Consider the following 23,968-nt stretch of genomic DNA (forward strand, 5'->3'; position numbering starts at 1 on the left):
TTAGAGATAGGTTCAATTCATCTATAAGAATGATTCTGGATCAATTCCATTGAGAGTTTTTCAAAGTTTATCGCGTTTTTTAATCGCGATGGTTACCAGTCCAAATTCGTAGATCAAAAATATCAATGGCATAGAGATAGGTTCAATTCATCTATAGGAATGATTCTGGATAAATTTCATTGCGAGTTTTTCAAAGTTTATCGCGCTTTTTTATTCGCGATGGTTACGAGTCCAAATTCAATGAAAAAACATTTCTATCACTTTGAAGTGATTTTCTATTCATCCATTGGGACTGGGAGGGTAAATTTTCAATTTTGAATGTCAACGGCCATATCACGTAGAACGCACCTGGTCTCGTCAGCTCCCAGAAGTTAAGTTACGTCGAGTCCCGTTAGTACTTGGAAGGGTGACCGCTTGGGAATACGGGATGTCGTTGGCGATGAACAGTTTGTTTTCAATAACAAACTTCTTGAAATTTTTTTTCAATCACGATGGTTACCAGTCCAAATTCTTAGATAAAAAATTTCAATGGCATAGAGATAGGTTCAATTCATCTATTTGAATGATTCTGGATAAATTTCATTGCGAGTTTTTCAAAGTTTATCGCGCTTTTTTATTCGCGATGGTTACGAGTCCAAATTCAATGAACAAACATTTCTATCACTTTGAAGTGATTTTCTATTCATCCATTGGGACTGGGAGGGTAAATTTTCATTTTTGAATGTCAACGGCCATATCACGTAGAACGCACCTGGTCTCGTCAGCTCCCAGAAGTTTAGTTACGTCGAGTCCCGTTAGTACTTGGAAGGGTGACCGCTTGGGAATACGGGATGTCGTTGGCGATGAACAGTTTGTTTTCAATAACAAACTTCTTGAAATTTTTTTTCAGTCACGATGGTTACCAGTCCAAATTCGTAGATAAAAAATTTCAATGCCTTAGAGATAGGTTCAATTCATCTATAAGAATGATTCTGGATCAATTCCATTGAGAGTTTTTCAAAGTTTATCGCGTTTTTTAATCGCGATGGTTACCAGTCCAAATTCGTAGATCAAAAATATCAATGGCATAGAGATAGGTTCAATTCATCTATAGGAATGATTCTGGATAAATTTCATTGCGAGTTTTTCAAAGTTTATCGCGCTTTTTTATTCGCGATGGTTACGAGTCCAAATTCAATGAACAAACATTTCTATCACTTTGAAGTGATTTTCTATTCATCCATTGGGACTGGGAGGGTAAATTTTCATTTTTGAATGTCAACGGCCATATCACGTAGAACGCACCTGGTCTCGTCAGCTCCCAGAAGTTTAGTTACGTCGAGTCCCGTTAGTACTTGGAAGGGTGACCGCTTGGGAATACGGGATGTCGTTGGCGATGAACAGTTTGTTTTCAATAACAAACTTCTTGAAATTTTTTTTCAGTCACGATGGTTACCAGTCCAAATTCGTAGATAAAAAATTTCAATGCCTTAGAGATAGGTTCAATTCATCTATAAGAATGATTCTGGATCAATTCCATTGAGAGTTTTTCAAAGTTTATCGCGTTTTTTAATCGCGATGGTTACCAGTCCAAATTCGTAGATCAAAAATATCAATGGCATAGAGATAGGTTCAATTCATCTATAGGAATGATTCTGGATAAATTTCATTGCGAGTTTTTCAAAGTTTATCGCGCTTTTTTATTCGCGATGGTTACGAGTCCAAATTCAATGAAAAAACATTTCTATCACTTTGAAGTGATTTTCTATTCATCCATTGGGACTGGGAGGGTAAATTTTCATTTTTGAATGTCAACGGCCATATCACGTAGAACGCACCTGGTCTCGTCAGCTCCCAGAAGTTAAGTTACGTCGAGTCCCGTTAGTACTTGGAAGGGTGACCGCTTGGGAATACGGGATGTCGTTGGCGATGAACAGTTTGTTTTCAATAACAAACTTCTTGAAATTTTTTTTCAATCACGATGGTTACCAGTCCAAATTCTTAGATAAAAAATTTCAATGGCATAGAGATAGGTTCAATTCATCTATTTGAATGATTCTGGATAAATTTCATTGCGAGTTTTTCAAAGTTTATCGCGCTTTTTTATTCGCGATGGTTACGAGTCCAAATTCAATGAACAAACATTTCTATCACTTTGAAGTGATTTTCTATTCATCCATTGGGACTGGGAGGGTAAATTTTCATTTTTGAATGTCAACGGCCATATCACGTAGAACGCACCTGGTCTCGTCAGCTCCCAGAAGTTTAGTTACGTCGAGTCCCGTTAGTACTTGGAAGGGTGACCGCTTGGGAATACGGGATGTCGTTGGCGATGAACAGTTTGTTTTCAATAACAAACTTCTTGAAATTTTTTTTCAGTCACGATGGTTACCAGTCCAAATTCGTAGATAAAAAATTTCAATGCCTTAGAGATAGGTTCAATTCATCTATAAGAATGATTCTGGATCAATTCCATTGAGAGTTTTTCAAAGTTTATCGCGTTTTTTAATCGCGATGGTTACCAGTCCAAATTCGTAGATCAAAAATATCAATGGCATAGAGATAGGTTCAATTCATCTATAGGAATGATTCTGGATAAATTTCATTGCGAGTTTTTCAAAGTTTATCGCGCTTTTTTATTCGCGATGGTTACGAGTCCAAATTCAATGAAAAAACATTTCTATCACTTTGAAGTGATTTTCTATTCATCCATTGGGACTGGGAGGGTAAATTTTCAATTTTGAATGTCAACGGCCATATCACGTAGAACGCACCTGGTCTCGTCAGCTCCCAGAAGTTAAGTTACGTCGAGTCCCGTTAGTACTTGGAAGGGTGACCGCTTGGGAATACGGGATGTCGTTGGCGATGAACAGTTTGTTTTCAATAACAAACTTCTTGAAATTTTTTTTCAGTCACGATGGTTACCAGTCCAAATTCGTAGATAAAAAATTTCAATGCCTTAGAGATAGGTTCAATTCATCTATAAGAATGATTCTGGATCAATTCCATTGAGAGTTTTTCAAAGTTTATCGCGTTTTTTAATCGCGATGGTTACCAGTCCAAATTCGTAGATCAAAAATATCAATGGCATAGAGATAGGTTCAATTCATCTATAGGAATGATTCTGGATAAATTTCATTGCGAGTTTTTCAAAGTTTATCGCGCTTTTTTATTCGCGATGGTTACGAGTCCAAATTCAATGAAAAAACATTTCTATCACTTTGAAGTGATTTTCTATTCATCCATTGGGACTGGGAGGGTAAATTTTCATTTTTGAATGTCAACGGCCATATCACGTAGAACGCACCTGGTCTCGTCAGCTCCCAGAAGTTAAGTTACGTCGAGTCCCGTTAGTACTTGGAAGGGTGACCGCTTGGGAATACGGGATGTCGTTGGCGATGAACAGTTTGTTTTCAATAACAAACTTCTTGAAATTTTTTTTCAATCACGATGGTTACCAGTCCAAATTCTTAGATAAAAAATTTCAATGGCATAGAGATAGGTTCAATTCATCTATTTGAATGATTCTGGATAAATTTCATTGCGAGTTTTTCAAAGTTTATCGCGCTTTTTTATTCGCGATGGTTACGAGTCCAAATTCAATGAACAAACATTTCTATCACTTTGAAGTGATTTTCTATTCATCCATTGGGACTGGGAGGGTAAATTTTCATTTTTGAATGTCAACGGCCATATCACGTAGAACGCACCTGGTCTCGTCAGCTCCCAGAAGTTTAGTTACGTCGAGTCCCGTTAGTACTTGGAAGGGTGACCGCTTGGGAATACGGGATGTCGTTGGCGATGAACAGTTTGTTTTCAATAACAAACTTCTTGAAATTTTTTTTCAGTCACGATGGTTACCAGTCCAAATTCGTAGATAAAAAATTTCAATGCCTTAGAGATAGGTTCAATTCATCTATAAGAATGATTCTGGATCAATTCCATTGAGAGTTTTTCAAAGTTTATCGCGTTTTTTAATCGCGATGGTTACCAGTCCAAATTCGTAGATCAAAAATATCAATGGCATAGAGATAGGTTCAATTCATCTATAGGAATGATTCTGGATAAATTTCATTGCGAGTTTTTCAAAGTTTATCGCGCTTTTTTATTCGCGATGGTTACGAGTCCAAATTCAATGAACAAACATTTCTATCACTTTGAAGTGATTTTCTATTCATCCATTGGGACTGGGAGGGTAAATTTTCATTTTTGAATGTCAACGGCCATATCACGTAGAACGCACCTGGTCTCGTCAGCTCCCAGAAGTTTAGTTACGTCGAGTCCCGTTAGTACTTGGAAGGGTGACCGCTTGGGAATACGGGATGTCGTTGGCGATGAACAGTTTGTTTTCAATAACAAACTTCTTGAAATTTTTTTTCAGTCACGATGGTTACCAGTCCAAATTCGTAGATAAAAAATTTCAATGCCTTAGAGATAGGTTCAATTCATCTATAAGAATGATTCTGGATCAATTCCATTGAGAGTTTTTCAAAGTTTATCGCGTTTTTTAATCGCGATGGTTACCAGTCCAAATTCGTAGATCAAAAATATCAATGGCATAGAGATAGGTTCAATTCATCTATAGGAATGATTCTGGATAAATTTCATTGCGAGTTTTTCAAAGTTTATCGCGCTTTTTTATTCGCGATGGTTACGAGTCCAAATTCAATGAAAAAACATTTCTATCACTTTGAAGTGATTTTCTATTCATCCATTGGGACTGGGAGGGTAAATTTTCATTTTTGAATGTCAACGGCCATATCACGTAGAACGCACCTGGTCTCGTCAGCTCCCAGAAGTTAAGTTACGTCGAGTCCCGTTAGTACTTGGAAGGGTGACCGCTTGGGAATACGGGATGTCGTTGGCGATGAACAGTTTGTTTTCAATAACAAACTTCTTGAAATTTTTTTTCAATCACGATGGTTACCAGTCCAAATTCTTAGATAAAAAATTTCAATGGCATAGAGATAGGTTCAATTCATCTATTTGAATGATTCTGGATAAATTTCATTGCGAGTTTTTCAAAGTTTATCGCGCTTTTTTATTCGCGATGGTTACGAGTCCAAATTCAATGAACAAACATTTCTATCACTTTGAAGTGATTTTCTATTCATCCATTGGGACTGGGAGGGTAAATTTTCATTTTTGAATGTCAACGGCCATATCACGTAGAACGCACCTGGTCTCGTCAGCTCCCAGAAGTTTAGTTACGTCGAGTCCCGTTAGTACTTGGAAGGGTGACCGCTTGGGAATACGGGATGTCGTTGGCGATGAACAGTTTGTTTTCAATAACAAACTTCTTGAAATTTTTTTTCAGTCACGATGGTTACCAGTCCAAATTCGTAGATAAAAAATTTCAATGCCTTAGAGATAGGTTCAATTCATCTATAAGAATGATTCTGGATCAATTCCATTGAGAGTTTTTCAAAGTTTATCGCGTTTTTTAATCGCGATGGTTACCAGTCCAAATTCGTAGATCAAAAATATCAATGGCATAGAGATAGGTTCAATTCATCTATAGGAATGATTCTGGATAAATTTCATTGCGAGTTTTTCAAAGTTTATCGCGCTTTTTTATTCGCGATGGTTACGAGTCCAAATTCAATGAAAAAACATTTCTATCACTTTGAAGTGATTTTCTATTCATCCATTGGGACTGGGAGGGTAAATTTTCATGTTTGAATGTCAACGGCCATATCACGTAGAACGCACCTGGTCTCGTCAGCTCCCAGAAGTTAAGTTACGTCGAGTCCCGTTAGTACTTGGAAGGGTGACCGCTTGGGAATACGGGATGTCGTTGGCGATGAACAGTTTGTTTTCAATAACAAACTTCTTGAAATTTTTTTTCAATCACGATGGTTACCAGTCCAAATTCTTAGATAAAAAATTTCAATGGCATAGAGATAGGTTCAATTCATCTATTTGAATGATTCTGGATAAATTTCATTGCGAGTTTTTCAAAGTTTATCGCGCTTTTTTATTCGCGATGGTTACGAGTCCAAATTCAATGAACAAACATTTCTATCACTTTGAAGTGATTTTCTATTCATCCATTGGGACTGGGAGGGTAAATTTTCATTTTTGAATGTCAACGGCCATATCACGTAGAACGCACCTGGTCTCGTCAGCTCCCAGAAGTTAAGTTACGTCGAGTCCCGTTAGTACTTGGAAGGGTGACCGCTTGGGAATACGGGATGTCGTTGGCGATGAACAGTTTGTTTTCAATAACAAACTTCTTGAAATTTTTTTTCAGTCACGATGGTTACCAGTCCAAATTCGTAGATAAAAAATTTCAATGCCTTAGAGATAGGTTCAATTCATCTATAAGAATGATTCTGGATCAATTCCATTGAGAGTTTTTCAAAGTTTATCGCGTTTTTTAATCGCGATGGTTACCAGTCCAAATTCGTAGATCAAAAATATCAATGGCATAGAGATAGGTTCAATTCATCTATAGGAATGATTCTGGATAAATTTCATTGCGAGTTTTTCAAAGTTTATCGCGCTTTTTTATTCGCGATGGTTACGAGTCCAAATTCAATGAAAAAACATTTCTATCACTTTGAAGTGATTTTCTATTCATCCATTGGGACTGGGAGGGTAAATTTTCATTTTTGAATGTCAACGGCCATATCACGTAGAACGCACCTGGTCTCGTCAGCTCCCAGAAGTTAAGTTACGTCGAGTCCCGTTAGTACTTGGAAGGGTGACCGCTTGGGAATACGGGATGTCGTTGGCGATGAACAGTTTGTTTTCAATAACAAACTTCTTGAAATTTTTTTTCAATCACGATGGTTACCAGTCCAAATTCTTAGATAAAAAATTTCAATGGCATAGAGATAGGTTCAATTCATCTATTTGAATGATTCTGGATAAATTTCATTGCGAGTTTTTCAAAGTTTATCGCGCTTTTTTATTCGCGATGGTTACGAGTCCAAATTCAATGAAAAAACATTTCTATCACTTTGAAGTGATTTTCTATTCATCCATTGGGACTGGGAGGGTAAATTTTCATTTTTGAATGTCAACGGCCATATCACGTAGAACGCACCTGGTCTCGTCAGCTCCCAGAAGTTAAGTTACGTCGAGTCCCGTTAGTACTTGGAAGGGTGACCGCTTGGGAATACGGGATGTCGTTGGCGATGAACAGTTTGTTTTCAATAACAAACTTCTTGAAATTTTTTTTCAATCACGATGGTTACCAGTCCAAATTCTTAGATAAAAAATTTCAATGGCATAGAGATAGGTTCAATTCATCTATTTGAATGATTCTGGATAAATTTCATTGCGAGTTTTTCAAAGTTTATCGCGCTTTTTTATTCGCGATGGTTACGAGTCCAAATTCAATGAACAAACATTTCTATCACTTTGAAGTGATTTTCTATTCATCCATTGGGACTGGGAGGGTAAATTTTCATTTTTGAATGTCAACGGCCATATCACGTAGAACGCACCTGGTCTCGTCAGCTCCCAGAAGTTTAGTTACGTCGAGTCCCGTTAGTACTTGGAAGGGTGACCGCTTGGGAATACGGGATGTCGTTGGCGATGAACAGTTTGTTTTCAATAACAAACTTCTTGAAATTTTTTTTCAGTCACGATGGTTACCAGTCCAAATTCGTAGATAAAAAATTTCAATGCCTTAGAGATAGGTTCAATTCATCTATAAGAATGATTCTGGATCAATTCCATTGAGAGTTTTTCAAAGTTTATCGCGTTTTTTAATCGCGATGGTTACCAGTCCAAATTCGTAGATCAAAAATATCAATGGCATAGAGATAGGTTCAATTCATCTATAGGAATGATTCTGGATAAATTTCATTGCGAGTTTTTCAAAGTTTATCGCGCTTTTTTATTCGCGATGGTTACGAGTCCAAATTCAATGAAAAAACATTTCTATCACTTTGAAGTGATTTTCTATTCATCCATTGGGACTGGGAGGGTAAATTTTCATGTTTGAATGTCAACGGCCATATCACGTAGAACGCACCTGGTCTCGTCAGCTCCCAGAAGTTAAGTTACGTCGAGTCCCGTTAGTACTTGGAAGGGTGACCGCTTGGGAATACGGGATGTCGTTGGCGATGAACAGTTTGTTTTCAATAACAAACTTCTTGAAATTTTTTTTCAATCACGATGGTTACCAGTCCAAATTCTTAGATAAAAAATTTCAATGGCATAGAGATAGGTTCAATTCATCTATTTGAATGATTCTGGATAAATTTCATTGCGAGTTTTTCAAAGTTTATCGCGCTTTTTTATTCGCGATGGTTACGAGTCCAAATTCAATGAACAAACATTTCTATCACTTTGAAGTGATTTTCTATTCATCCATTGGGACTGGGAGGGTAAATTTTCATTTTTGAATGTCAACGGCCATATCACGTAGAACGCACCTGGTCTCGTCAGCTCCCAGAAGTTTAGTTACGTCGAGTCCCGTTAGTACTTGGAAGGGTGACCGCTTGGGAATACGGGATGTCGTTGGCGATGAACAGTTTGTTTTCAATAACAAACTTCTTGAAATTTTTTTTCAGTCACGATGGTTACCAGTCCAAATTCGTAGATAAAAAATTTCAATGCCTTAGAGATAGGTTCAATTCATCTATAAGAATGATTCTGGATCAATTCCATTGAGAGTTTTTCAAAGTTTATCGCGTTTTTTAATCGCGATGGTTACCAGTCCAAATTCGTAGATCAAAAATATCAATGGCATAGAGATAGGTTCAATTCATCTATAGGAATGATTCTGGATAAATTTCATTGCGAGTTTTTCAAAGTTTATCGCGCTTTTTTATTCGCGATGGTTACGAGTCCAAATTCAATGAAAAAACATTTCTATCACTTTGAAGTGATTTTCTATTCATCCATTGGGACTGGGAGGGTAAATTTTCATGTTTGAATGTCAACGGCCATATCACGTAGAACGCACCTGGTCTCGTCAGCTCCCAGAAGTTAAGTTACGTCGAGTCCCGTTAGTACTTGGAAGGGTGACCGCTTGGGAATACGGGATGTCGTTGGCGATGAACAGTTTGTTTTCAATAACAAACTTCTTGAAATTTTTTTTCAATCACGATGGTTACCAGTCCAAATTCTTAGATAAAAAATTTCAATGGCATAGAGATAGGTTCAATTCATCTATTTGAATGATTCTGGATAAATTTCATTGCGAGTTTTTCAAAGTTTATCGCGCTTTTTTATTCGCGATGGTTACGAGTCCAAATTCAATGAACAAACATTTCTATCACTTTGAAGTGATTTTCTATTCATCCATTGGGACTGGGAGGGTAAATTTTCATTTTTGAATGTCAACGGCCATATCACGTAGAACGCACCTGGTCTCGTCAGCTCCCAGAAGTTAAGTTACGTCGAGTCCCGTTAGTACTTGGAAGGGTGACCGCTTGGGAATACGGGATGTCGTTGGCGATGAACAGTTTGTTTTCAATAACAAACTTCTTGAAATTTTTTTTCAGTCACGATGGTTACCAGTCCAAATTCGTAGATAAAAAATTTCAATGCCTTAGAGATAGGTTCAATTCATCTATAAGAATGATTCTGGATCAATTCCATTGAGAGTTTTTCAAAGTTTATCGCGTTTTTTAATCGCGATGGTTACCAGTCCAAATTCGTAGATCAAAAATATCAATGGCATAGAGATAGGTTCAATTCATCTATAGGAATGATTCTGGATAAATTTCATTGCGAGTTTTTCAAAGTTTATCGCGCTTTTTTATTCGCGATGGTTACGAGTCCAAATTCAATGAAAAAACATTTCTATCACTTTGAAGTGATTTTCTATTCATCCATTGGGACTGGGAGGGTAAATTTTCATTTTTGAATGTCAACGGCCATATCACGTAGAACGCACCTGGTCTCGTCAGCTCCCAGAAGTTAAGTTACGTCGAGTCCCGTTAGTACTTGGAAGGGTGACCGCTTGGGAATACGGGATGTCGTTGGCGATGAACAGTTTGTTTTCAATAACAAACTTCTTGAAATTTTTTTTCAATCACGATGGTTACCAGTCCAAATTCTTAGATAAAAAATTTCAATGGCATAGAGATAGGTTCAATTCATCTATTTGAATGATTCTGGATAAATTTCATTGCGAGTTTTTCAAAGTTTATCGCGCTTTTTTATTCGCGATGGTTACGAGTCCAAATTCAATGAACAAACATTTCTATCACTTTGAAGTGATTTTCTATTCATCCATTGGGACTGGGAGGGTAAATTTTCATTTTTGAATGTCAACGGCCATATCACGTAGAACGCACCTGGTCTCGTCAGCTCCCAGAAGTTTAGTTACGTCGAGTCCCGTTAGTACTTGGAAGGGTGACCGCTTGGGAATACGGGATGTCGTTGGCGATGAACAGTTTGTTTTCAATAACAAACTTCTTGAAATTTTTTTTCAGTCACGATGGTTACCAGTCCAAATTCGTAGATAAAAAATTTCAATGCCTTAGAGATAGGTTCAATTCATCTATAAGAATGATTCTGGATCAATTCCATTGAGAGTTTTTCAAAGTTTATCGCGTTTTTTAATCGCGATGGTTACCAGTCCAAATTCGTAGATCAAAAATATCAATGGCATAGAGATAGGTTCAATTCATCTATAGGAATGATTCTGGATAAATTTCATTGCGAGTTTTTCAAAGTTTATCGCGCTTTTTTATTCGCGATGGTTACGAGTCCAAATTCAATGAAAAAACATTTCTATCACTTTGAAGTGATTTTCTATTCATCCATTGGGACTGGGAGGGTAAATTTTCATGTTTGAATGTCAACGGCCATATCACGTAGAACGCACCTGGTCTCGTCAGCTCCCAGAAGTTAAGTTACGTCGAGTCCCGTTAGTACTTGGAAGGGTGACCGCTTGGGAATACGGGATGTCGTTGGCGATGAACAGTTTGTTTTCAATAACAAACTTCTTGAAATTTTTTTTCAATCACGATGGTTACCAGTCCAAATTCTTAGATAAAAAATTTCAATGGCATAGAGATAGGTTCAATTCATCTATTTGAATGATTCTGGATAAATTTCATTGCGAGTTTTTCAAAGTTTATCGCGCTTTTTTATTCGCGATGGTTACGAGTCCAAATTCAATGAACAAACATTTCTATCACTTTGAAGTGATTTTCTATTCATCCATTGGGACTGGGAGGGTAAATTTTCATTTTTGAATGTCAACGGCCATATCACGTAGAACGCACCTGGTCTCGTCAGCTCCCAGAAGTTTAGTTACGTCGAGTCCCGTTAGTACTTGGAAGGGTGACCGCTTGGGAATACGGGATGTCGTTGGCGATGAACAGTTTGTTTTCAATAACAAACTTCTTGAAATTTTTTTTCAGTCACGATGGTTACCAGTCCAAATTCGTAGATAAAAAATTTCAATGCCTTAGAGATAGGTTCAATTGATCTATAAGAATGATTCTGGATCAATTCCATTGAGAGTTTTTCAAAGTTTATCGCGTTTTTTAATCGCGATGGTTACCAGTCCAAATTCAATGAACAAACATTTCTATCACTTTGAAGTGATTTTCTATTCATCCATTGGGACTGGGAGGGTAAATTTTCATTTTTGAATGTCAACGGCCATATCACGTAGAACGCACCTGGTCTTGTCAGCTCCCAGAAGTTAAGTTACGTCGAGTCCCGTTAGTACTTGAAAGGGTGACCGCTTGGGAATACGGGATGTCGTTGGCGATGAACAGTTTGTTTAAAATAAAAAAACTTCCTGAAATTTGTTTTCAATCACGATGGTTACCAGTCCAAATTCGTAGATAAAAAATTTCAATGCCTTAGAGATAGGTTCAATTCATCTATAAGAATGATTCTGGATCAATTCCATTGAGAGTTTTTCAAAGTTTATCGCGCTTTTTTATTCGCGATGGTTACGAGTCCAAATTCAATGAACAAACATTTCTATCACTTTGAAGTGATTTTCTATTCATCCATTGGGAATGGGAGGGTAATTTTTCATTTTTGAATGTCAACGGCCATATCACGTAGAACGCACCTGGTCTCGTCAGCTCCCAGAAGTTAAGTTACGTCGAGTCCCGTTAGTACTTGGAAGGGTGACCGCTTGGGAATACGGGATGTCGTTGGCGATGAACAGTTTGTTTTCAATAACAAACTTCTTGAAATTTTTTTTCAATCACGATGGTTACCAGTCCAAATTCTTAGATAAAAAATTTCAATGGCATAGAGATAGGTTCAATTCATCTATTTGAATGATTCTGGATAAATTTCATTGCGAGTTTTTCAAAGTTTATCGCGCTTTTTTATTCGCGATGGTTACGAGTCCAAATTCAATGAAAAAACATTTCTATCACTTTGAAGTGATTTTCTATTCATCCATTGGGACTGGGAGGGTAAATTTTCATGTTTGAATGTCAACGGCCATATCACGTAGAACGCACCTGGTCTCGTCAGCTCCCAGAAGTTAAGTTACGTCGAGTCCCGTTAGTACTTGGAAGGGTGACCGCTTGGGAATACGGGATGTCGTTGGCGATGAACAGTTTGTTTTCAATAACAAACTTCTTGAAATTTTTTTTCAATCACGATGGTTACCAGTCCAAATTCTTAGATAAAAAATTTCAATGGCATAGAGATAGGTTCAATTCATCTATTTGAATGATTCTGGATAAATTTCATTGCGAGTTTTTCAAAGTTTATCGCGCTTTTTTATTCGCGATGGTTACGAGTCCAAATTCAATGAACAAACATTTCTATCACTTTGAAGTGATTTTCTATTCATCCATTGGGACTGGGAGGGTAAATTTTCATTTTTGAATGTCAACGGCCATATCACGTAGAACGCACCTGGTCTCGTCAGCTCCCAGAAGTTAAGTTACGTCGAGTCCCGTTAGTACTTGGAAGGGTGACCGCTTGGGAATACGGGATGTCGTTGGCGATGAACAGTTTGTTTTCAATAACAAACTTCTTGAAATTTTTTTTCAGTCACGATGGTTACCAGTCCAAATTCGTAGATAAAAAATTTCAATGCCTTAGAGATAGGTTCAATTCATCTATAAGAATGATTCTGGATCAATTCCATTGAGAGTTTTTCAAAGTTTATCGCGTTTTTTAATCGCGATGGTTACCAGTCCAAATTCGTAGATCAAAAATATCAATGGCATAGAGATAGGTTCAATTCATCTATAGGAATGATTCTGGATAAATTTCATTGCGAGTTTTTCAAAGTTTATCGCGCTTTTTTATTCGCGATGGTTACGAGTCCAAATTCAATGAAAAAACATTTCTATCACTTTGAAGTGATTTTCTATTCATCCATTGGGACTGGGAGGGTAAATTTTCATTTTTGAATGTCAACGGCCATATCACGTAGAACGCACCTGGTCTCGTCAGCTCCCAGAAGTTAAGTTACGTCGAGTCCCGTTAGTACTTGGAAGGGTGACCGCTTGGGAATACGGGATGTCGTTGGCGATGAACAGTTTGTTTTCAATAACAAACTTCTTGAAATTTTTTTTCAATCACGATGGTTACCAGTCCAAATTCTTAGATAAAAAATTTCAATGGCATAGAGATAGGTTCAATTCATCTATTTGAATGATTCTGGATAAATTTCATTGCGAGTTTTTCAAAGTTTATCGCGCTTTTTTATTCGCGATGGTTACGAGTCCAAATTCAATGAACAAACATTTCTATCACTTTGAAGTGATTTTCTATTCATCCATTGGGACTGGGAGGGTAAATTTTCATTTTTGAATGTCAACGGCCATATCACGTAGAACGCACCTGGTCTCGTCAGCTCCCGGAAGTTTAGTTACGTCGAGTCCCGTTAGTACTTGGAAGGGTGACCGCTTGGGAATACGGGATGTCGTTGGCGATGAACAGTTTGTTTTCAATAACAAACTTCTTGAAATTTTTTTTCAGTCACGATGGTTACCAGTCCAAATTCGTAGATAAAAAATTTCAATGCCTTAGAGATAGGTTCAATTCATCTATAAGAATGATTCTGGATCAATTCCATTGAGAGTTTTTCAAAGTTTATCGCGTTTTTTAATCGCGATGGTTACCAGTCCAAATTCGTAGATCAAAAATATCAATGGCATAGAGATAGGTTCAATTCATCTATAGGAATGATTCTGGATAAATTTCATTGCGAGTTTTTCAAAGTTTATCGCGCTTTTTTATTCGCGATGGTTACGAGTCCAAATTCAATGAAAAAACATTTCTATCACTTTGAAGTGATTTTCTATTCATCCATTGGGACTGGGAGGGTAAATTTTCATGTTTGAATGTCAACGGCCATATCACGTAGAACGCACCTGGTCTCGTCAGCTCCCAGAAGTTAAGTTACGTCGAGTCCCGTTAGTACTTGGAAGGGTGACCGCTTGGGAATACGGGATGTCGTTGGCGATGAACAGTTTGTTTTCAATAACAAACTTCTTGAAATTTTTTTTCAATCACGATGGTTACCAGTCCAAATTCTTAGATAAAAAATTTCAATGGCATAGAGATAGGTTCAATTCATCTATTTGAATGATTCTGGATAAATTTCATTGCGAGTTTTTCAAAGTTTATCGCGCTTTTTTATTCGCGATGGTTACGAGTCCAAATTCAATGAACAAACATTTCTATCACTTTGAAGTGATTTTCTATTCATCCATTGGGACTGGGAGGGTAAATTTTCATTTTTGAATGTCAACGGCCATATCACGTAGAACGCACCTGGTCTCGTCAGCTCCCGGAAGTTTAGTTACGTCGAGTCCCGTTAGTACTTGGAAGGGTGACCGCTTGGGAATACGGGATGTCGTTGGCGATGAACAGTTTGTTTTCAATAACAAACTTCTTGAAATTTTTTTTCAGTCACGATGGTTACCAGTCCAAATTCGTAGATAAAAAATTTCAATGCCTTAGAGATAGGTTCAATTCATCTATAAGAATGATTCTGGATCAATTCCATTGAGAGTTTTTCAAAGTTTATCGCGTTTTTTAATCGCGATGGTTACCAGTCCAAATTCGTAGATCAAAAATATCAATGGCATAGAGATAGGTTCAATTCATCTATAGGAATGATTCTGGATAAATTTCATTGCGAGTTTTTCAAAGTTTATCGCGCTTTTTTATTCGCGATGGTTACGAGTCCAAATTCAATGAAAAAACATTTCTATCACTTTGAAGTGATTTTCTATTCATCCATTGGGACTGGGAGGGTAAATTTTCATGTTTGAATGTCAACGGCCATATCACGTAGAACGCACCTGGTCTCGTCAGCTCCCAGAAGTTAAGTTACGTCGAGTCCCGTTAGTACTTGGAAGGGTGACCGCTTGGGAATACGGGATGTCGTTGGCGATGAACAGTTTGTTTTCAATAACAAACTTCTTGAAATTTTTTTTCAATCACGATGGTTACCAGTCCAAATTCTTAGATAAAAAATTTCAATGGCATAGAGATAGGTTCAATTCATCTATTTGAATGATTCTGGATAAATTTCATTGCGAGTTTTTCAAAGTTTATCGCGCTTTTTTATTCGCGATGGTTACGAGTCCAAATTCAATGAACAAACATTTCTATCACTTTGAAGTGATTTTCTATTCATCCATTGGGACTGGGAGGGTAAATTTTCATTTTTGAATGTCAACGGCCATATCACGTAGAACGCACCTGGTCTCGTCAGCTCCCAGAAGTTAAGTTACGTCGAGTCCCGTTAGTACTTGGAAGGGTGACCGCTTGGGAATACGGGATGTCGTTGGCGATGAACAGTTTGTTTTCAATAACAAACTTCTTGAAATTTTTTTTCAGTCACGATGGTTACCAGTCCAAATTCGTAGATAAAAAATTTCAATGCCTTAGAGATAGGTTCAATTCATCTATAAGAATGATTCTGGATCAATTCCATTGAGAGTTTTTCAAAGTTTATCGCGTTTTTTAATCGCGATGGTTACCAGTCCAAATTCGTAGATCAAAAATATCAATGGCATAGAGATAGGTTCAATTCATCTATAGGAATGATTCTGGATAAATTTCATTGCGAGTTTTTCAAAGTTAATCGCGCTTTTTTATTCGCGATGGTTACGAGTCCAAATTCAATGAAAAAACATTTCTATCACTTTGAAGTGATTTTCTATTCATCCATTGGGACTGGGAGGGTAAATTTTCATTTTTGAATGTCAACGGCCATATCACGTAGAACGCACCTGGTCTCGTCAGCTCCCAGAAGTTAAGTTACGTCGAGTCCCGTTAGTACTTGGAAGGGTGACCGCTTGGGAATACGGGATGTCGTTGGCGATGAACAGTTTGTTTTCAATAACAAACTTCTTGAAATTTTTTTTCAGTCACGATGGTTACCAGTCCAAATTCGTAGATAAAAAATTTCAATGCCTTAGAGATAGGTTCAATTCATCTATAAGAATGATTCTGGATCAATTCCATTGAGAGTTTTTCAAAGTTTATCGCGTTTTTTAATCGCGATGGTTACCAGTCCAAATTCGTAGATCAAAAATATCAATGGCATAGAGATAGGTTCAATTCATCTATAGGAATGATTCTGGATAAATTTCATTGCGAGTTTTTCAAAGTTTATCGCGCTTTTTTATTCGCGATGGTTACGAGTCCAAATTCAATGAAAAAACATTTCTATCACTTTGAAGTGATTTTCTATTCATCCATTGGGACTGGGAGGGTAAATTTTCATGTTTGAATGTCAACGGCCATATCACGTAGAACGCACCTGGTCTCGTCAGCTCCCAGAAGTTAAGTTACGTCGAGTCCCGTTAGTACTTGGAAGGGTGACCGCTTGGGAATACGGGATGTCGTTGGCGATGAACAGTTTGTTTTCAATAACAAACTTCTTGAAATTTTTTTTCAATCACGATGGTTACCAGTCCAAATTCTTAGATAAAAAATTTCAATGGCATAGAGATAGGTTCAATTCATCTATTTGAATGATTCTGGATAAATTTCATTGCGAGTTTTTCAAAGTTTATCGCGCTTTTTTATTCGCGATGGTTACGAGTCCAAATTCAATGAACAAACATTTCTATCACTTTGAAGTGATTTTCTATTCATCCATTGGGACTGGGAGGGTAAATTTTCATGTTTGAATGTCAACGGCCATATCACGTAGAACGCACCTGGTCTCGTCAGCTCCCAGAAGTTAAGTTACGTCGAGTCCCGTTAGTACTTGGAAGGGTGACCGCTTGGGAATACGGGATGTCGTTGGCGATGAACAGTTTGTTTTCAATAACAAACTTCTTGAAATTTTTTTTCAATCACGATGGTTACCAGTCCAAATTCTTAGATAAAAAATTTCAATGGCATAGAGATAGGTTCAATTCATCTATTTGAATGATTCTGGATAAATTTCATTGCGAGTTTTTCAAAGTTTATCGCGCTTTTTTATTCGCGATGGTTACGAGTCCAAATTCAATGAACAAACATTTCTATCACTTTGAAGTGATTTTCTATTCATCCATTGGGACTGGGAGGGTAAATTTTCATTTTTGAATGTCAACGGCCATATCACGTAGAACGCACCTGGTTTCGTCAGCTCCCAGAAGTTAAGTTACGTCGAGTCCCGTTAGTACTTGGAAGGGTGACCGCTTGGGAATACGGGATGTCGTTGGCGATGAACAGTTTGTTTTCAATAACAAACTTCTTGAAATTTTTTTTCAATCACGATAATTACCAGTCCAAATTCGTAGATAAAAAATTTCAATGCCTTAGAGATAGGTTCAATTCATCTATAAGAATGATTCTGGATCAATTCCATTGAGAGTTTTTCAAAGTTTATCGCGTTTTTTAATCGCGATGGTTACCAGTCCAAATTCGTAGATCAAAAATATCAATGGCATAGAGATAGGTTCAATTCATCTATAGGAATGATTCTGGATAAATTTCATTGCGAGTTTTTCAAAGTTTATCGCGCTTTTTTATTCGCGATGGTTACGAGTCCAAATTCAATGAAAAAACATTTCTATCACTTTGAAGTGATTTTCTATTCATCCATTGGGACTGGGAGGGTAAATTTTCATGTTTGAATGTCAACGGCCATATCACGTAGAACGCACCTGGTCTCGTCAGCTCCCAGAAGTTAAGTTACGTCGAGTCCCGTTAGTACTTGGAAGGGTGACCGCTTGGGAATACGGGATGTCGTTGGCGATGAACAGTTTGTTTTCAATAACAAACTTCTTGAAATTTTTTTTCAATCACGATGGTTACCAGTCCAAATTCTTAGATAAAAAATTTCAATGGCATAGAGATAGGTTCAATTCATCTATTTGAATGATTCTGGATAAATTTCATTGCGAGTTTTTCAAAGTTTATCGCGCTTTTTTATTCGCGATGGTTACGAGTCCAAATTCAATGAACAAACATTTCTATCACTTTGAAGTGATTTTCTATTCATCCATTGGGACTGGGAGGGTAAATTTTCATGTTTGAATGTCAACGGCCATATCACGTAGAACGCACCTGGTCTCGTCAGCTCCCAGAAGTTAAGTTACGTCGAGTCCCGTTAGTACTTGGAAGGGTGACCGCTTGGGAATACGGGATGTCGTTGGCGATGAACAGTTTGTTTTCAATAACAAACTTCTTGAAATTTTTTTTCAATCACGATGGTTACCAGTCCAAATTCTTAGATAAAAAATTTCAATGGCATAGAGATAGGTTCAATTCATCTATTTGAATGATTCTGGATAAATTTCATTGCGAGTTTTTCAAAGTTTATCGCGCTTTTTTATTCGCGATGGTTACGAGTCCAAATTCAATGAACAAACATTTCTATCACTTTGAAGTGATTTTCTATTCATCCATTGGGACTGGGAGGGTAAATTTTCATTTTTGAATGTCAACGGCCATATCACGTAGAACGCACCTGGTTTCGTCAGCTCCCAGAAGTTAAGTTACGTCGAGTCCCGTTAGTACTTGGAAGGGTGACCGCTTGGGAATACGGGATGTCGTTGGCGATGAACAGTTTGTTTTCAATAACAAACTTCTTGAAATTTTTTTTCAATCACGATAATTACCAGTCCAAATTCGTAGATAAAAAATTTCAATGCCTTAGAGATAGGTTCAATTCATCTATAAGTATGATTCTGGATCAATTCCATTGAGAGTTTTTCAAAGTTTATCGCGTTTTTTAATCGCGATGGTTACCAGTCCAAATTCGTAGATCAAAAATATCAATGGCATAGAGATAGGTTCAATTCATCTATAGGAATGATTCTGGATAAATTTCATTGCGAGTTTTTCAAAGTTTATCGCGCTTTTTTATTCGCGATGGTTACGAGTCCAAATTCAATGAAAAAACATTTCTATCACTTTGAAGTGATTTTCTATTCATCCATTGGGACTGGGAGGGTAAATTTTCATTTTTGAATGTCAACGGCCATATCACGTAGAACGCACCTGGTCTCGTCAGCTCCCAGAAGTTAAGTTACGTCGAGTCCCGTTAGTACTTGGAAGGGTGACCGCTTGGGAATACGGGATGTCGTTGGCGATGAACAGTTTGTTTTCAATAACAAACTTCTTGAAATTTTTTTTCAATCACGATGGTTACCAGTCCAAATTCTTAGATAAAAAATTTCAATGGCATAGAGATAGGTTCAATTCATCTATTTGAATGATTCTGGATAAATTTCATTGCGAGTTTTTCAAAGTTTATCGCGCTTTTTTATTCGCGATGGTTACGAGTCCAAATTCAATGAACAAACATTTCTATCACTTTGAAGTGATTTTCTATTCATCCATTGGGACTGGGAGGGTAAATTTTCATTTTTGAATGTCAACGGCCATATCACGTAGAACGCACCTGGTCTCGTCAGCTCCCAGAAGTTAAGTTACGTCGAGTCCCGTTAGTACTTGGAAGGGTGACCGCTTGGGAATACGGGATGTCGTTGGCGATGAACAGTTTGTTTTCAATAACAAACTTCTTGAAATTTTTTTTCAGTCACGATGGTTACCAGTCCAAATTCGTAGATAAAAAATTTCAATGCCTTAGAGATAGGTTCAATTCATCTATTTGAATGATTCTGGATAAATTTCATTGCGAGTTTTTCAAAGTTTATCGCGCTTTTTTATTCGCGATGGTTACGAGTCCAAATTCAATGAACAAACATTTCTATCACTTTGAAGTGATTTTCTATTCATCCATTGGGACTGGGAGGGTAAATTTTCATGTTTGAATGTCAACGGCCATATCACGTAGAACGCACCTGGTCTCGTCAGCTCCCAGAAGTTAAGTTACGTCGAGTCCCGTTAGTACTTGGAAGGGTGACCGCTTGGGAATACGGGATGTCGTTGGCGATGAACAGTTTGTTTTCAATAACAAACTTCTTGAAAATTTTTTTCAATCACGATAATTACCAGTCCAAATTCGTAGATAAAAAATTTCAATGCCTTAGAGATAGGTTCAATTCATCTATAAGAATGATTCTGGATCAATTCCATTGAGAGTTTTTCAAAGTTTATCGCGTTTTTTAATCGCGATGGTTACCAGTCCAAATTCGTAGATCAAAAATATCAATGGCATAGAGATAGGTTCAATTCATCTATAGGAATGATTCTGGATAAATTTCATTGCGAGTTTTTCAAAGTTTATCGCGCTTTTTTATTCGCGATGGTTACGAGTCCAAATTCAATGAAAAAACATTTCTATCACTTTGAAGTGATTTTCTATTCATCCATTGGGACTGGGAGGGTAAATTTTCATTTTTGAATGTCAACGGCCATATCACGTAGAACGCACCTGGTCTCGTCAGCTCCCAGAAGTTAAGTTACGTCGAGTCCCGTTAGTACTTGGAAGGGTGACCGCTTGGGAATACGGGATGTCGTTGGCGATGAACAGTTTGTTTTCAATAACAAACTTCTTGAAATTTTTTTTCAATCACGATGGTTACCAGTCCAAATTCTTAGATAAAAAATTTCAATGGCATAGAGATAGGTTCAATTCATCTATTTGAATGATTCTGGATAAATTTCATTGCGAGTTTTTCAAAGTTTATCGCGCTTTTTTATTCGCGATGGTTACGAGTCCAAATTCAATGAACAAACATTTCTATCACTTTGAAGTGATTTTCTATTCATCCATTGGGACTGGGAGGGTAAATTTTCATTTTTGAATGTCAACGGCCATATCACGTAGAACGCACCTGGTCTCGTCAGCTCCCAGAAGTTAAGTTACGTCGAGTCCCGTTAGTACTTGGAAGGGTGACCGCTTGGGAATACGGGATGTCGTTGGCGATGAACAGTTTGTTTTCAATAACAAACTTCTTGAAATTTTTTTTCAGTCACGATGGTTACCAGTCCAAATTCGTAGATAAAAAATTTCAATGCCTTAGAGATAGGTTCAATTCATCTATTTGAATGATTCTGGATAAATTTCATTGCGAGTTTTTCAAAGTTCATCGCGCTTTTTTATTCGCGATGGTTACGAGTCCAAATTCAATGAAAAAACATTTCTATCACTTTGAAGTGATTTTCTATTCATCCATTGGGACTGGGAGGGTAAATTTTCATTTTTGAATGTCAACGGCCATATCACGTAGAACGCACCTGGTCTCGTCAGCTCCCAGAAGTTAAGTTACGTCGAGTCCCGTTAGTACTTGGAAGGGTGACCGCTTGGGAATACGGGATGTCGTTGGCGATGAACAGTTTGTTTTCAATAACAAACTTCTTGAAATTTTTTTTCAGTCACGATGGTTACCAGTCCAAATTCGTAGATAAAAAATTTCAATGCCTTAGAGATAGGTTCAATTCATCTATTTGAATGATTCTGGATAAATTTCATTGCGAGTTTTTCAAAGTTCATCGCGCTTTTTTATTCGCGATGGTTACGAGTCCAAATTCAATGAAAAAACATTTCTATCACTTTGAAGTGATTTTCTATTCATCCATTGGGACTGGGAGGGTAAATTTTCATTTTTGAATGTCAACGGCCATATCACGTAGAACGCACCTGGTCTCGTCAGCTCCCAGAAGTTAAGTTACGTCGAGTCCCGTTAGTACTTGGAAGGGTGACCGCTTGGGAATACGGGATGTCGTTGGCGATGAACAGTTTGTTTTCAATAACAAACTTCTTGAAATTTTTTTTCAGTCACGATGGTTACCAGTCCAAATTCGTAGATAAAAAATTTCAATGCCTTAGAGATAGGTTCAATTCATCTATTTGAATGATTCTGGATAAATTTCATTGCGAGTTTTTCAAAGTTTATCGCGCTTTTTTATTCGCGATGGTTACGAGTCCAAATTCAATGAACAAACATTTCTATCACTTTGAAGTGATTTTCTATTCATCCATTGGGACTGGGAGGGTAAATTTTCATGTTTGAATGTCAACGGCCATATCACGTAGAACGCACCTGGTCTCGTCAGCTCCCAGAAGTTAAGTTACGTCGAGTCCCGTTAGTACTTGGAAGGGTGACCGCTTGGGAATACGGGATGTCGTTGGCGATGAACAGTTTGTTTTCAATAACAAACTTCTTGAAATTTTTTTTCAATCACGATGGTTACCAGTCCAAATTCTTAGATAAAAAATTTCAATGGCATAGAGATAGGTTCAATTCATCTATTTGAATGATTCTGGATAAATTTCATTGCGAGTTTTTCAAAGTTTATCGCGCTTTTTTATTCGCGATGGTTACGAGTCCAAATTCAATGAACAAACATTTCTATCACTTTGAAGTGATTTTCTATTCATCCATTGGGACTGGGAGGGTAAATTTTCATTTTTGAATGTCAACGGCCATATCACGTAGAACGCACCTGGTCTCGTCAGCTCCCAGAAGTTAAGTTACGTCGAGTCCCGTTAGTACTTGGAAGGGTGACCGCTTGGGAATACGGGATGTCGTTGGCGATGAACAGTTTGTTTTCAATAACAAACTTCTTGAAATTTTTTTTCAGTCACGATGGTTACCAGTCCAAATTCGTAGATAAAAAATTTCAATGCCTTAGAGATAGGTTCAATTCATCTATTTGAATGATTCTGGATAAATTTCATTGCGAGTTTTTCAAAGTTTATCGCGTTTTTTAATCGCGATGGTTACGAGTCCAAATTCAATGAACAAACATTTCTATCACTTTGAAGTGATTTTCTATTCATCCATTGGGACTGGGAGGGTAAATTTTCATGTTTGAATGTCAACGGCCATATCACGTAGAACGCACCTGGTCTCGTCAGCTCCCAGAAGTTAAGTTACGTCGAGTCCCGTTAGTACTTGGAAGGGTGACCGCTTGGGAATACGGGATGTCGTTGGCGATGAACAGTTTGTTTTCAATAACAAACTTCTTGAAAATTTTTTTCAATCACGATAATTACCAGTCCAAATTCGTAGATAAAAAATTTCAATGCCTTAGAGATAGGTTCAATTCATCTATAAGAATGATTCTGGATCAATTCCATTGAGAGTTTTTCAAAGTTTATCGCGTTTTTTAATCGCGATGGTTACCAGTCCAAATTCGTAGATCAAAAATATCAATGGCATAGAGATAGGTTCAATTCATCTATAGGAATGATTCTGGATAAATTTCATTGCGAGTTTTTCAAAGTTTATTGCGCTTTTTTATTCGCGATGGTTACGAGTCCAAATTCAATGAAAAAACATTTCTATCACTTTGAAGTGATTTTCTATTCATCCATTGGGACTGGGAGGGTAAATTTTCATTTTTGAATGTCAACGGCCATATCACGTAGAACGCACCTGGTCTCGTCAGCTCCCAGAAGTTAAGTTACGTCGAGTCCCGTTAGTACTTGGAAGGGTGACCGCTTGGGAATACGGGATGTCGTTGGCGATGAACAGTTTGTTTTCAATAACAAACTTCTTGAAATTTTTTTTCAATCACGATGGTTACCAGTCCAAATTCTTAGATAAAAAATTTCAATGGCATAGAGATAGGTTCAATTCATCTATTTGAATGATTCTGGATAAATTTCATTGCGAGTTTTTCAAAGTTTATCGCGCTTTTTTATTCGCGATGGTTACGAGTCCAAATTCAATGAACAAACATTTCTATCACTTTGAAGTGATTTTCTATTCAT

The 23,968-nt window shown here is 37.3% G+C and overlaps 52 pseudogenes; all 52 read left to right on the forward strand.

Annotated features, from left to right (window-relative positions):
- Nucleotides 1–320: 320 nt before the first annotated feature.
- Nucleotides 321–439, forward strand: LOC124331459 (annotated as a pseudogene).
- Nucleotides 440–723: 284 nt separating this feature from the next.
- Nucleotides 724–842, forward strand: LOC124335303 (annotated as a pseudogene).
- A 414-nt stretch (nt 843–1,256) lies between these two features.
- Nucleotides 1,257–1,375, forward strand: LOC124335304 (annotated as a pseudogene).
- A 414-nt stretch (nt 1,376–1,789) lies between these two features.
- Nucleotides 1,790–1,908, forward strand: LOC124331460 (annotated as a pseudogene).
- Nucleotides 1,909–2,192: 284 nt separating this feature from the next.
- Nucleotides 2,193–2,311, forward strand: LOC124335305 (annotated as a pseudogene).
- Nucleotides 2,312–2,725: 414 nt separating this feature from the next.
- Nucleotides 2,726–2,844, forward strand: LOC124331461 (annotated as a pseudogene).
- A 414-nt stretch (nt 2,845–3,258) lies between these two features.
- Nucleotides 3,259–3,377, forward strand: LOC124331462 (annotated as a pseudogene).
- Nucleotides 3,378–3,661: 284 nt separating this feature from the next.
- Nucleotides 3,662–3,780, forward strand: LOC124335306 (annotated as a pseudogene).
- A 414-nt stretch (nt 3,781–4,194) lies between these two features.
- Nucleotides 4,195–4,313, forward strand: LOC124335307 (annotated as a pseudogene).
- A 414-nt stretch (nt 4,314–4,727) lies between these two features.
- LOC124331463 lies at nt 4,728–4,846 on the forward strand (annotated as a pseudogene).
- A 284-nt stretch (nt 4,847–5,130) lies between these two features.
- On the forward strand, nt 5,131–5,249 carry LOC124335308 (annotated as a pseudogene).
- Nucleotides 5,250–5,663: 414 nt separating this feature from the next.
- On the forward strand, nt 5,664–5,782 carry LOC124331464 (annotated as a pseudogene).
- A 284-nt stretch (nt 5,783–6,066) lies between these two features.
- On the forward strand, nt 6,067–6,185 carry LOC124331466 (annotated as a pseudogene).
- A 414-nt stretch (nt 6,186–6,599) lies between these two features.
- On the forward strand, nt 6,600–6,718 carry LOC124331467 (annotated as a pseudogene).
- A 284-nt stretch (nt 6,719–7,002) lies between these two features.
- LOC124331468 lies at nt 7,003–7,121 on the forward strand (annotated as a pseudogene).
- Nucleotides 7,122–7,405: 284 nt separating this feature from the next.
- Nucleotides 7,406–7,524, forward strand: LOC124335310 (annotated as a pseudogene).
- Nucleotides 7,525–7,938: 414 nt separating this feature from the next.
- LOC124331469 lies at nt 7,939–8,057 on the forward strand (annotated as a pseudogene).
- Nucleotides 8,058–8,341: 284 nt separating this feature from the next.
- Nucleotides 8,342–8,460, forward strand: LOC124335311 (annotated as a pseudogene).
- Nucleotides 8,461–8,874: 414 nt separating this feature from the next.
- LOC124331470 lies at nt 8,875–8,993 on the forward strand (annotated as a pseudogene).
- Nucleotides 8,994–9,277: 284 nt separating this feature from the next.
- Nucleotides 9,278–9,396, forward strand: LOC124331471 (annotated as a pseudogene).
- A 414-nt stretch (nt 9,397–9,810) lies between these two features.
- On the forward strand, nt 9,811–9,929 carry LOC124331472 (annotated as a pseudogene).
- A 284-nt stretch (nt 9,930–10,213) lies between these two features.
- On the forward strand, nt 10,214–10,332 carry LOC124335312 (annotated as a pseudogene).
- Nucleotides 10,333–10,746: 414 nt separating this feature from the next.
- On the forward strand, nt 10,747–10,865 carry LOC124331473 (annotated as a pseudogene).
- Nucleotides 10,866–11,149: 284 nt separating this feature from the next.
- Nucleotides 11,150–11,268, forward strand: LOC124335313 (annotated as a pseudogene).
- A 283-nt stretch (nt 11,269–11,551) lies between these two features.
- On the forward strand, nt 11,552–11,670 carry LOC124335632 (annotated as a pseudogene).
- A 285-nt stretch (nt 11,671–11,955) lies between these two features.
- On the forward strand, nt 11,956–12,074 carry LOC124331474 (annotated as a pseudogene).
- A 284-nt stretch (nt 12,075–12,358) lies between these two features.
- LOC124331475 lies at nt 12,359–12,477 on the forward strand (annotated as a pseudogene).
- Nucleotides 12,478–12,761: 284 nt separating this feature from the next.
- On the forward strand, nt 12,762–12,880 carry LOC124331477 (annotated as a pseudogene).
- Nucleotides 12,881–13,294: 414 nt separating this feature from the next.
- Nucleotides 13,295–13,413, forward strand: LOC124331478 (annotated as a pseudogene).
- A 284-nt stretch (nt 13,414–13,697) lies between these two features.
- Nucleotides 13,698–13,816, forward strand: LOC124329783 (annotated as a pseudogene).
- A 414-nt stretch (nt 13,817–14,230) lies between these two features.
- On the forward strand, nt 14,231–14,349 carry LOC124331479 (annotated as a pseudogene).
- A 284-nt stretch (nt 14,350–14,633) lies between these two features.
- Nucleotides 14,634–14,752, forward strand: LOC124329785 (annotated as a pseudogene).
- Nucleotides 14,753–15,166: 414 nt separating this feature from the next.
- Nucleotides 15,167–15,285, forward strand: LOC124331480 (annotated as a pseudogene).
- A 284-nt stretch (nt 15,286–15,569) lies between these two features.
- On the forward strand, nt 15,570–15,688 carry LOC124331482 (annotated as a pseudogene).
- Nucleotides 15,689–16,102: 414 nt separating this feature from the next.
- LOC124331484 lies at nt 16,103–16,221 on the forward strand (annotated as a pseudogene).
- A 414-nt stretch (nt 16,222–16,635) lies between these two features.
- Nucleotides 16,636–16,754, forward strand: LOC124331485 (annotated as a pseudogene).
- Nucleotides 16,755–17,038: 284 nt separating this feature from the next.
- LOC124331486 lies at nt 17,039–17,157 on the forward strand (annotated as a pseudogene).
- Nucleotides 17,158–17,441: 284 nt separating this feature from the next.
- LOC124334239 lies at nt 17,442–17,560 on the forward strand (annotated as a pseudogene).
- Nucleotides 17,561–17,974: 414 nt separating this feature from the next.
- LOC124331487 lies at nt 17,975–18,093 on the forward strand (annotated as a pseudogene).
- A 284-nt stretch (nt 18,094–18,377) lies between these two features.
- Nucleotides 18,378–18,496, forward strand: LOC124331488 (annotated as a pseudogene).
- Nucleotides 18,497–18,780: 284 nt separating this feature from the next.
- LOC124334240 lies at nt 18,781–18,899 on the forward strand (annotated as a pseudogene).
- A 414-nt stretch (nt 18,900–19,313) lies between these two features.
- Nucleotides 19,314–19,432, forward strand: LOC124331490 (annotated as a pseudogene).
- A 284-nt stretch (nt 19,433–19,716) lies between these two features.
- On the forward strand, nt 19,717–19,835 carry LOC124331491 (annotated as a pseudogene).
- Nucleotides 19,836–20,119: 284 nt separating this feature from the next.
- Nucleotides 20,120–20,238, forward strand: LOC124331492 (annotated as a pseudogene).
- Nucleotides 20,239–20,652: 414 nt separating this feature from the next.
- On the forward strand, nt 20,653–20,771 carry LOC124331493 (annotated as a pseudogene).
- A 284-nt stretch (nt 20,772–21,055) lies between these two features.
- LOC124331494 lies at nt 21,056–21,174 on the forward strand (annotated as a pseudogene).
- A 284-nt stretch (nt 21,175–21,458) lies between these two features.
- On the forward strand, nt 21,459–21,577 carry LOC124331495 (annotated as a pseudogene).
- A 284-nt stretch (nt 21,578–21,861) lies between these two features.
- Nucleotides 21,862–21,980, forward strand: LOC124331496 (annotated as a pseudogene).
- Nucleotides 21,981–22,264: 284 nt separating this feature from the next.
- Nucleotides 22,265–22,383, forward strand: LOC124331497 (annotated as a pseudogene).
- Nucleotides 22,384–22,667: 284 nt separating this feature from the next.
- On the forward strand, nt 22,668–22,786 carry LOC124331498 (annotated as a pseudogene).
- Nucleotides 22,787–23,069: 283 nt separating this feature from the next.
- Nucleotides 23,070–23,188, forward strand: LOC124331499 (annotated as a pseudogene).
- A 414-nt stretch (nt 23,189–23,602) lies between these two features.
- On the forward strand, nt 23,603–23,721 carry LOC124331501 (annotated as a pseudogene).
- The last annotated feature ends 247 nt before the right edge of the window (nt 23,722–23,968 follow it).

Source organism: Daphnia pulicaria, chromosome 3, assembly GCF_021234035.1.
Source record: "Daphnia pulicaria isolate SC F1-1A chromosome 3, SC_F0-13Bv2, whole genome shotgun sequence".
Lineage (NCBI taxonomy): Eukaryota > Metazoa > Arthropoda > Branchiopoda > Diplostraca > Daphniidae > Daphnia > Daphnia pulicaria.